Raw genomic sequence first — 11340 nt, forward strand, 5'->3', positions numbered from 1 at the left:
GAATTCGCGAAATTTATGGAATTCTACAGGAGCTGCAGCCAGCCGAGAATGTGATCCTCATTACTGTGTAATCTCCAACTCCTCTGTAATCGTACATACACTTAAATTTTGCTTAGTTTTCAGTAAAACACGCACGTACACAATCATCGTTCCGTCTGTAGCCGTCGTCGACGCGGGCTCAGGCAGTTGCTGGGCTGGACGTCTCCACGGCTGCCTGTAAATGCTTTGTGCCATTTGAACATTCGCAGTAAACACATCGCGTCATTGCCTTCATCACAATAGTAATTAGTGTCTTGATAGGCTGCAGCCAGGTCCCTGTAGGTGCCCTATCGTCTGCTCGAAAATGCACCCCAAAAATGTACCAGCCCTCGAGGGCGTCTTGTGCGCATGCGCGCCGCGGCATCGGGCACGCCAGCCGCGCCATCCTGTAGAAGCGGCAGTTTTTTGACGCGCCCGTCATGGCCGACGTGCCGTGGCTGACGTCGCAGACTTAGCCAGTTGCGTCGAAAACGTCGGACTATATTAGGGCCTTTAGTGCAAGGAATGAGTGCACTCTGAAGGTGCAAGACATTAGTCTGATCTCAAACGATGAGACATTCGGCATGGGAATGCTACCATCCTATGGTGATACTCTGCATGGTTGCAAGGCTCCTACATCACACCTCATGTTTGTGTTGTGCATAATACTAATATGCCAGCTTTAGGCCTTGTGCAAGGCCTCAATCAGTTTCTGCTACAGTTATGACACAAAATGTTTTGCAGAAATGATGCTCTCCATGAGATGAGTCTCAAGTGCAAAGAATGCAAGCTTCGAAAAGATACATGTGGTCACCTGGATTGGCTTTATTGGCTGATACAGTGTGGTCACAAAACATCTGCTTTCGGTCCACCAGGTTCGAGCTTGGATGCAGGTTTCCTTCTTCAGCTGCTCTTGGCCTGTTGGATTCGAGCTTGGATACAGGTTTTCGCTGTGCGACATCTGCAAAATGCAAAAAAAAAAGCAGGACTACATTCCAAAATCCGAAAATTCAGCTGTCTTTACAAAACATTCTGAGAAAGGGGTAATTAGGTGCTCTATTTTTAATTGATAACAATTCAAAAAGTTTCGATTCTGAACTACAGAAATATGACGAACTGACACAAGAATACAGGCGTTCAGCATCAGTCCATCACAAAATCTAATACCTTAGTCGAACAGATATTTCAAGGGTCTTTGAACCATATCCTATCAATCAAAGACATCTGAGCATTGCTTCATGGAAAGCTACAATAACTAGAGTGAACAGAGCAGTCCAGAACTGGAGACTGGACTTTGAGAAATAGAAGTGCGCATTCTAGATATGGCTTAGCACACAGAGCTAGGAATAAAACCAAACCTGAAATGAAAGATTATGCAATTCTACATATATGGTCATAGAAGAAAAACAAAATTGCACACAGAACAGTACGGAAAGTATATCATCATTGCAACTTGTACAAAAACAGTTGATAACACATCTTCAAAAGTGCACGAGTATTACTTGAGCCCAGCAGCGAATTATCAATGGCAATAGCGGGGTACAAGAGCTTAGTGAGATGATGGAATCTTTCAATGGTGATCGAGAATGCCATGTAGAAGTGGCACAACTCTCCCCAAGTTTACTAAAAGCTTGGTTAGGATTCATGACAGCCCCTCAGCCTTCCTTCCAATAAGGTCGAGAAATACCCTAACCACCCGAGGCAGTGGAAACAGTGCATAGGGATCAGGTTAACTGATATTCACAAACATGCCTTGACTAACACCTTTACTCCAAGCGGTCCTCGAGGCCCCTTTTTTTTTTAAATGAAGCTCCACTTGAATTGCTCCTCGAGTGCATGAGAAAACAGAGCATCTATAAGTGGCAATGACACTACTATGGGGGACACCTAGACTTCCACTTGCAAACATGGGGCATCGCAGCTTTCACACACTGTGCAGACTTCGTTCTACTGTATACCAAGCCTTTCATGAAAGTGGATACAATAAGGATTCACAGAGCCACTCTCTGAAGCATTGGCTCCGAGAACCTCAATCTGACGCGAAAATACTGAAACATCGTTTCAAGTACGACCAAGAAAAGCCTCCTAAGTTTCTGCGGCTGACGTTGAGCATGGATAACTATCGTCAGTTGCAGATTTCAATGCTGTAGTTGATCATCGCATTATGCTACTGTGTTGTAAACACATTTCAAGTCATCACCAGATACCTTAGCAACATTTCAGAGCACGCCGAGTGCCAAGTTGCAGAAAGCATTTGATGGCTAACAGCAAATGAAACATGTGCAGTGGTTTCTGTGAACCACTGTGGACAGTGGTGCAATCGTGGGGAATGTCATATTGTAAATAGGAAGACAGCGAGGTACCGGAGGTGCAGTTGTGCCATGGAACACCTGTGCTGCACACATCAATGGCTTTCTGATTGCCTCAAATATACTTGTATGTCTAGATGCAGTACTGAAGGGGGGGGGGGTCAATTCTGCCTTTTTAGCTGTGGAGAGATATTTGCAGTTGGTGGAAGGCATGGCTTTTCAAGTGCGCTTAAAATTAAAGCTCCTAGCTTGCTTGGAAACAGAAGCGGCATTTGCTTCTGGAAAGACAAATTTGTTGGCTTGGGTGCATGCGCTATGACATGCATCTTTGAACCTCACATGTGCTCAACGCTCGCCGCTGAGCACTCAGAGGGCAAATATGCAACTAGGTCACTAGAGTTCACAGCAGTTCGAGCAGTTCTCAATGCCTAAATCCTGTTCTACATGAGCCATATGTCACTGGCAGTGAATGTTGGTAGATGTGAGTTGTTTTCAGCCATTTTTCACAGCTGCCTTGTTCATGCAGTCTGCAAAACATATTTTACTAGGCTGTGACTTTTTTTTTAACGTCCAAAAGCGACTCAGGCAATGAGAAATGCTGTAGTGGAGGACTGCAGAAATTTCAACCACCTGGAGTTCTTTAACGTGCACTGATGTCGCACCGCACATGGGCGCCTTGCTTTTAGTCTCCATCGAAAAGCGGCCGCCACAGCCTACTAGCCTGTGACTCTTGAGGCAGATTGTCGATGCTGTTCACAAGGACTTGGCATTAGAAAATGAGCATGTTACACGTAGTGGCATGCACTTTCCGGGCCAAATTTTGGCCTTATGGCCCATTCGGTTGGGGGGACGAGAGCAGAGGTGCCGAGCAGTACAGAGAAGTACAGGAGCACGCCGAGCGAGGGTGTAATTTTCCTCCCACGGGAACGCTCTCTGCGTGTCGAGAGCAGTACGCCACGACCATTGTGACCGCACTTCCCTCCCCAGCATTCTCCGCCTACCCGCAGTAGCAGCAGTTGCAACCCGAGGAGAAGCAAACACTCCATGTAGAACTGCTTTGCATGCCTTTGTTCTCACAGCGCGGCGATCTGCCTCCTTTGGCCCTTTCGATGCCAGCAGTGACTCTCAAACCTGAGCAATGCTTTGCAGCCACCATTTAGAGCGTCACCGACTTGAGAAAAGAAAAAAGATGGTGCGGATACACCGCTTTATGTCATGTGACTTCCTCTACACTCGCTTTAGATGAGGGAGCAGCCGGGAGTGCATTCAGGTGCTCTCAGCAAAAGAAAAGACCTCCTCCTCTACCATTGGAAGCCAGTGATTCTACTCCTGCTCTACCACTGGAGGGCACCCACTTGTCTGAGAGCACTTTCGAAGTGCTCTCGAGGGCGCCTGCTCTCCCACTCGAATTCGCCATGTCTTGCCCCGTATGCCACTTGTGCTGCCTGCTCTCCCACTCGAATTCGCCATTAGTCTTGCCCCGTATGCCACTTGTGCTGTCTGGAGTGGAGAAATATTTCTGAAGGTTAAGTCGGAAGAAATGCTGAAAAGCATTCAAGAATCTGAACTGAACCTTAAGTAGAGAAAAGACTGTTTTCTGCACTTTATGGAGCTGAGGTAGCGTCGAGTGGAGACATGTTTTTGAATTTGGCCACAAGGGTAAAATTTGAATTAACTATTCCACACGCAAAACACTCATGTCCTAATGTCAAGTCCTCTGAACATTCAGAAGCAAACTCGATATTCACAGGCTAACAGAACGTTTCCCAGGCTGCATGAAAAGGCAGCTGTGAAAAACAGCTGAAAACGCTTAATGTTAGGCAAAATGTCGCTGCTGCTGTGATATTGTTCATGTAGAGCATGACATATGCATTGAGAAATGCTGTGAAATTTAGTGACCAAATTTGTTTATTAAGATTTGATTTGAAGTTGCTGCTACACTTGATCTTTAAGCTTGCAGGGCTCAGGGGAGAGGGAAGAAAATATGCGTGCTTCTTCGCTACATATACACACAAACCAACAAATTGAACTCGCTGATTTCAGTTTCCAAACAAAGCTTGGAGCCACAATGGTCACTGCACTTGAAAAGCCATGCCTTCTGCCTACCGTGAATATGTCTCCACAGAACAAGTGAACCAACCGCTTTGACAGCACCGTGTGTCCGTAGAGTACATAGTACCCTGATGTGACAAGCAAGCCATTGATGCCTGTAGCACAGATGTTGACATTGTTCACAAGGCTCAATCGCGCTACTAGTGGCCCCAGCTTCCTTTACACGTACTTCATCATCATCATCAGCCTGATTATATCCACTGCAGGGCGAAGGCCTCTCCCATATTTCTCCACTTAACCCGGTTCTGTGCTAGCTGCGTCCACTTGACCCCTGCGAACTTCTTAATCTCATCCGCCCACCTAACTTTCTGCCGCCCCCTGCTACGCTTTCCTTCCCTTGGAATCCAGTTTGTTACCCTCAGCGACCATCAGTTATCCTCTCTTCGCACTACATGTCCTGCCCATGTCCATTTCTTCTTCTTAATTTCTACTAGAATGTCGGTAACTTGAGTTATTTCTCTGACCCACTCTGCACGCTTTCTATCTCTTAATGTTACCCCTACCATTTTTCGTTCCATAGCCCTCTGGGTTGTCCTCAACTTAAGTAGAACTCTCTTGGTTAGCCTCCACATTTCAGCCCCATAGGTGAGTACAGGCAAGATGCAACTGTTGTATACTTTCCTCTTGAGCGATACCGGTAAGCTGCTAGTCATAATCTGAGAGTGCTTGTCAAATGCGCTCCATCCCAATCTTATTCTTCTTATTATTTCCTTTTCGTGGTCCGGATCTGCGGTTACTACCTGTCCTAAGTAGACATATTCGCCTACTACTTCCAGTATTTCGCTACCTAATGTAAACTGCTGTTCCTTCCCGAGGCTGTTGAACATTACCTTAGTCTTCTGCATACTGATTTTCAACACGTACTTGCTAAGACCAAAAATGGGAAGACTGCAAAAATGGGGGGGGGGGGGGAGGAGGCAGCATTTGTGTACAAAAGGGGGAGGCGGCTGCTACTTTCAGGCAGTGTCTGATGCGTCCTAATCTAAACATCCTAAGCATAAAAACATGCAGCAGCAAGCATGCAATGCATGTCTAAAGGTGTGCGTCCGTCGAGATATCTGCAGGCCGCCACCAAATGTTCTCACTACGTCTCTATAGCCAGCGCAAAACTGATCTGCATGCCCACCACCAGTTTTCTCTCAGTACCATCGGAGCGCTGTTTAAATTTTTTAATGCAAAACCATAACTAGCCCATTTACACGTAATTTCATCCGTGACCGTCGTTGGCTGCGTTGGTTCCGAAAAAAAAGAGCAATCACGCCATTGCTGAGCATAGAGCAGCTTAGTAACATAAGGCATGCGGCTGAGCTCAATAAGAAGGATCAGATAACATGACATTTGGGCAAAGCCTTTAACCTCAAGTACACTGAGTGGCTGCCCTTAGCTGAGATCGAAAGCAAAGCCAGCACAGCATCTATATCTACTGTGGCTGCATTAGCTGTGCATCACTGCCTACAAGAAGCGCAGTACACCAACTGTTTTCGCAGCCAGCGACACCTACTCTTGCTCGGCTAAAGTCTGTTTTGATTGATTTCCTGCTTAGCCAATGATGCCGATGGTGCTAGTGTGGCCTCTGATGGAGATGCTTGAAATTATAATGCGGCTGCCGATTCCTCGGTGCTGGTTCCGCAAAAGCCATTCTTTGCAGGCAGAAGCCCCTTATCGGAAGATTTAGGGCAGTGATCGTGCAATCAGAAAGTTTGGTCAAACATCTGAAGTCTTCTAAAAAGTCGGAAGGGTTGGCTGCAGGTATATATGCAACATGCCTTCCCCACAAGTGTGTCCTTGTCTGTGGAAGCCACCAAGCAGAGCAAACTTACTATTAGTCCTCAAATTTGTACCGTAGCTCTGCACTAAGTAGGTTCTGAAACACTGCTCATATACAGCGACAACTTAAAATGTGCAGCACCACAGAAGTATGTGATGATCAACTACAGCACTGGAGTTAGTGATAGACCATGATTATGCCTACTTGGTGTCAGAAGCTGGGATGTCAGGAGGAATACCAAAGCCATACCCAGAAAAAATAATGTGCTAGAAGTTCTAAGTTAACCAGGTTTGACCTGGGCTGTCACTCAGCCAAAGCTTCAGAGAACAGATCTGTGCATACTCACTGTATCCACTTTAGTAAAAAGCTTGTAAACCCGCAGAACAAAGCCCACAGAGAGAACAAATGATAAGATGTCAAGTGTTTACAAGTTGAGTGCCAGTCTATCAGCCCTCAAGGTCACATAACTGCCAATAAATGAAAAGCAGGCATTCAGGGCTACGTGGAGTTGAAGTCAATGTATTCTTATGAAGTCAAGATTTCCTTATACTCAATCTCACAAGCTGTCTGCTGCACCTGGCCCATTCGAGATCATATAGATTATAGTAGGTAATTGTGCTCTTAGGTGCCTCTCACCCCTTGAATTGGCCAGGGAGAAAGTAGGAGCACAATGACCTACTTGGACCCTTTGCAAAACTCAATGCGTCACCTATATTATATAGCAAAATCTTTGTGGGAGAATATTTTTGCACATCTTGGGTGCACAGTCACGTGATACATGGGTGATGTAGCCTATATGTCACATACACATATCTCCTAGATTTTTTTTTTTTTTTTACAGAGGCATGCTGCTTAGTCAAAAGACGCGATGCGCGGGAGAGTAGTGCGCACCGATTCTGTGCGTTTGCAATTTTTTGTTTTCGTTCTGTTTCCTCCGATAGTTTGGTGGAACGGCTGGTATGCAATGCGATGCGGGATTCTGGAGTCGTGAGTCTGTTTTTTCACAGCATGTCACCGGGATGGTGCGTTTGCTTTCTGCAGTCTAAAAAAAAAATGTGCAAGAGTACTTGCCGTGTGCGGGGCTGCATATATATTGAGTACCAGAGTGAGAGTTATTTGCACACACGCATGCCCATACGTGCCCATACACATGCAGTTTTGTAGTGGCGCAAAAAAAAAGTAATTCTGTCAAGAGAGAGCATCTTCTAAAGGGCACGTAAACTTTGACGTTTGGATTAAGCAATGGAATTATACAAGATGTTTCACACAAGGTTTGCTTTATGGGGTTTAACGCCCCAAAGCGACTCAGGCTTGTATCACATGGGGGGCTTAACTCAAGGTACAAAACCAGCCCATGTGCGGACACAGAAGCAGTCAAACCTTCGGTGCTACAAACAAAAAAAAGCAAGCATGCACACTGCTCTGTGCTTTGCCGAGGCAGCTCCAAGCCATCACTCACTTGAAACCGTGCTGCCTGCGTTGGCCAGCCTGCCCCCCCCCCCCCTCGATTCATTCATTTTTTCGCACTGCTAAATAAAAAAAAAGAAAGCATGCATACTGCTGTGCGTTTAGCTCGCAGGACAGCTAGACTCCCCTCCCATTACCTCCACTCCCCCTTCCCACCCGCCACTCATTTTAAAGGACCAACATCCCAGCACCCTTGCGTCCTTCCTGCACAGACCAGGCAACCCTTTTCTCACTCTCTCCCAGTAGAACGAAAAAAAAAAAGCCCATGCAGGACATGCAGGAGTGACATAGCCACGTCACTTTTGTTTCAATGAGGTTTGGGTTGCTTTGGTTGGTTGGTTGGTTGGTTTGTGGGGTTTAACGTCCCAAAGCGACTCAGGCTATGAGAGACGCCGTAGTGGAGGACTCCGGAAATTTCGACCACCTGGGGTTCTTTAACGTGCACTGACATCGCACAGCACACGGCCGCCTTGCTTTTCGCCTCCATCGAAAAGCTGCCGCCGAGGCCGGGATTCGATCCCGCGTCCTTGGGAACAGTAGTCGAGCGCCGTAACCACTGCTCCACCCCGGCGGGGTTGGGTTGCTTTGACCTGAGCAGCAGTATTGGGAGCGCTCAAGATTTGATTGCTTCTGTGCGCAGCACGTTAGAGCACAGGGCTCGATCGGCCACCCTTGTACCTTAAGTTAAACCCGTTGTGTGAAACGATAGTGCCGGAAAATTGTTGGTTCATAAGCTAAGCCACATCTTTTATGAATTTACAACTTAACTTCAAACACCAACGTTTATGTGCCCTTAGAAGATGCTCTCAGTCTTGACAGTTATTTCTTTTCTGCCACTGCAAAACAGCATGTGTGTATGTGCAAGTAACTCATGCACTAGCCTTGCATGTTTTCATTACAATGAGGAAAACAAATGCACAATCCCTGCAGCGCACTGTGAAGAAGAACTCTCTTGACTCCGTGTCCTTGCATTGCTCGAATACCACCAACGCCACTAAACCACCGGAAGAAAAAGAATGAAAGCTAAGCAAAAGATAGCAAATGCACAGAATCGGCGCTCACTCTAAATTCCCTTGCATCATGCTTTTTGACTGAGCAGCGCTTCTCTCTCAAGGAAAAAAAGAATACAAACTAGACAAGATATGTGTACGTAACACATAGGCTATGTCACTGATGTATCACATGATTGTGCACTGACTACATGCAAAAATATCCTCCCAATTCCCTTTGGGGCAGAAGTTCGGTGCAATGCTGAATATTTCTGTATCAAACCTCATGTTATGCACGAATCTGACGAGAAGCATGCCTTCACTATTGAAAACCAGAAGGGCGGAAGTGGGGGGGGTTATGAATTTTGTTACTGAGTGGAGCAGGTAATGGATGTGGTCATTGTCACAAGAAATGTCTCCTGGCAGCCACCTATTTCTGCCCCCAAAACAGGTTTGGCCGCCACAGTGAAGGGGTTTGCGCTGAGCAGAGAAGCATTGCAGAAATATTCTGCCAGAAAAACCCCATACTTCATTCATGGTCTATGATTACATATGGCATAGTATTATCAATAACACTCCCCTGTTTTCTCTTTTCACTTTACATACAAATTATATTCGCACTCAGTTTAGCTACCAAAAAAGTGCAGGGGGGCCTTTTAGAGAGGAAATTTGTCAGAGCTGATTTATAAGAAAGCAGCCATCAACGGGTCTAGTTGAAGACAGGAAGACCAGAAAAATAACCCTCCAGAAAGGTCTTCAAGGAGTTCCAATTTGAGAAAAATTTATTCACAGTAGTTTTGCATAAATGTGTGAAATTAGGAAAACAAAGACAAACATGCTGAAAAAAAGAAAAATTAAATAGGGACAAGAGAGGTGGCAACTGCGAAAAAGAGAGCCACCTGTAACCATGGTCTAGACGCATGCCAGGCTGTCACTTTGGGTTTATATTATATAGGCTCATGCTCTCTTCGATTGTTCCCTCTGAAGTGCACTTTTAGTTTTCATGTAGGCTTGCTTTTAGAGAAAAACCATGCAATTTTTTTTAGAATTTTAAGCAGCAAATAATTTCAGGAGTTCCAAAGCTCCTTGAAATAGTTCCTGAAAACCAAGCGTACTCAATGATATCAAAGACCTGTGTAAACCACACTCCATGATCATCATATTGAAGGGAATGGCTTACCAGCCCAGCCTCTGGGGCCTGTGCCCAATAAAGTATGGATGCATCATGTAGAACTTATGAAATCAGCTGGTAATGACATCTGTTTCAAAACTTCTGGCTTTTCCTATCTTAAAGTAAGCTCGCATTTTCAGTAAGTAGCACTTTAGTGGATAGAATGCAGTAATTTATAATAAAAGACAGCTTCAGCTTGTCCTCAATGTCCTTTTATTACTCTAAAGCTGAACATGAGCTATGAGAGACATCAAGAAGGAGGGCTCTGGGTTAATTTCCAGAGCCCTCTTCCACAAAAGTTCTTCAAGCTATGCAGTGGCACCAAATGTGGGCAGGCAAATTTGCATTCTGCCTATATCAACAGGCCACAGGCACCATTCCACTCCGCATTCTCAAACTCAACAGCCAAATGTCATAGCCAATAAGCAACGGCAGCAAGCAAAGAAAACACTGAAGAAATCTAAATGTCAAAATAAACATGAGGGGTCACAAATGCAGTAGTGGGTTAGGCAAATAAAAAACTACACATACTGAAAGATGTCTTCAGTACTTACATCAATGTCCTGCTTCTTGCCCACCACAGCACAGCACAATTCCGGCAAAGGGTATAGAGCTTGAAGGAGCCATTGCTTACGAAGCCACATAGAACCTGCTGCAAGGTAAAAAGTACCATGACCCAAGAAATTAGTGAAAACGTAATATGGTGCAACACGTACATGCAGAGGCTTTGTGAGCAAGAAATAAAGGCACAGAGTAGGAACACCACAATACTGTTTTTTTTTTCTTGAAATGATGCACGACATGCTGGTGCAGGTCACTGCATGAAATATGCCTCTGCCTGCTAAATAATCTTAAATTATTATTTTTTAATTTAAAATTTCGCTTTGGGATTCAATTAGTTGAAGGGCGATTGCCTACAATGCCAGAGAAGAAACAATGTTGACATCACCCGAGACATACCAACAGTGAAATAAAATAACTCCTTTCACTCCATCTCGTCGCCAGCCTGGCAAAAGAGCAAGTCAGGCATCACAGTGCCCCTAGTTACAAATAAAAAAGCATTTACTTGACCTTAACTGCAAGTGCATTTTAACAGCCTATCCATAATCCACCAGTTCCCACTAGGTTCGAGATCAGACAAGCCCTCCCTTTCTTTATGCTTTACATCGAGCGAGCACCTAATACATGCCTGCAACTACAATACTACTTTTCTAAGAGATGTGGAACTTCATTAAAATTCATTTTATGACCGAAGTAGCAAAGATTGTATTTTATCTTGAAAGAAGCAGCAAGAAAAAACAAGGGTATGAAAGGAGACAATACGGGCACTAGCTTACAACTAATGTTTATTGAAGCACACATGAAATATATAGAGAAGACGAGCAACAACGCAAACCACTCAATCACTGATAAGCAAAAAGCAAGACATGAATCACTAAAATTTAAGAACAGTTCCGTATCTAGATAACCCAACTCACTGCATGGTAACATGATGGATGGCTCACT

The 11340-nt window shown here is 45.0% G+C and overlaps 1 long non-coding RNA gene across 1 annotated transcript; it reads right to left on the minus strand.

Moving 5' to 3' along the window:
• Window positions 1–819: 819 nt before the first annotated feature.
• On the minus strand, window positions 820–10504 carry LOC146176733 (uncharacterized). The gene is made up of 2 exons (XR_014701558.1): window positions 10389–10504; window positions 820–979 (listed from the first exon to the last, which is right to left on the minus strand). It is a non-coding gene; the product is annotated as an uncharacterized LOC146176733 (long non-coding RNA).
• Window positions 10505–11340: the final 836 nt, after the last annotated feature.

This window comes from Amblyomma maculatum, chromosome 10 (genome assembly GCF_055883805.1).
Source record: "Amblyomma maculatum isolate TAMU_Amacu chromosome 10, ASM5588380v1, whole genome shotgun sequence".
Lineage (NCBI taxonomy): Eukaryota > Metazoa > Arthropoda > Arachnida > Ixodida > Ixodidae > Amblyomma > Amblyomma maculatum.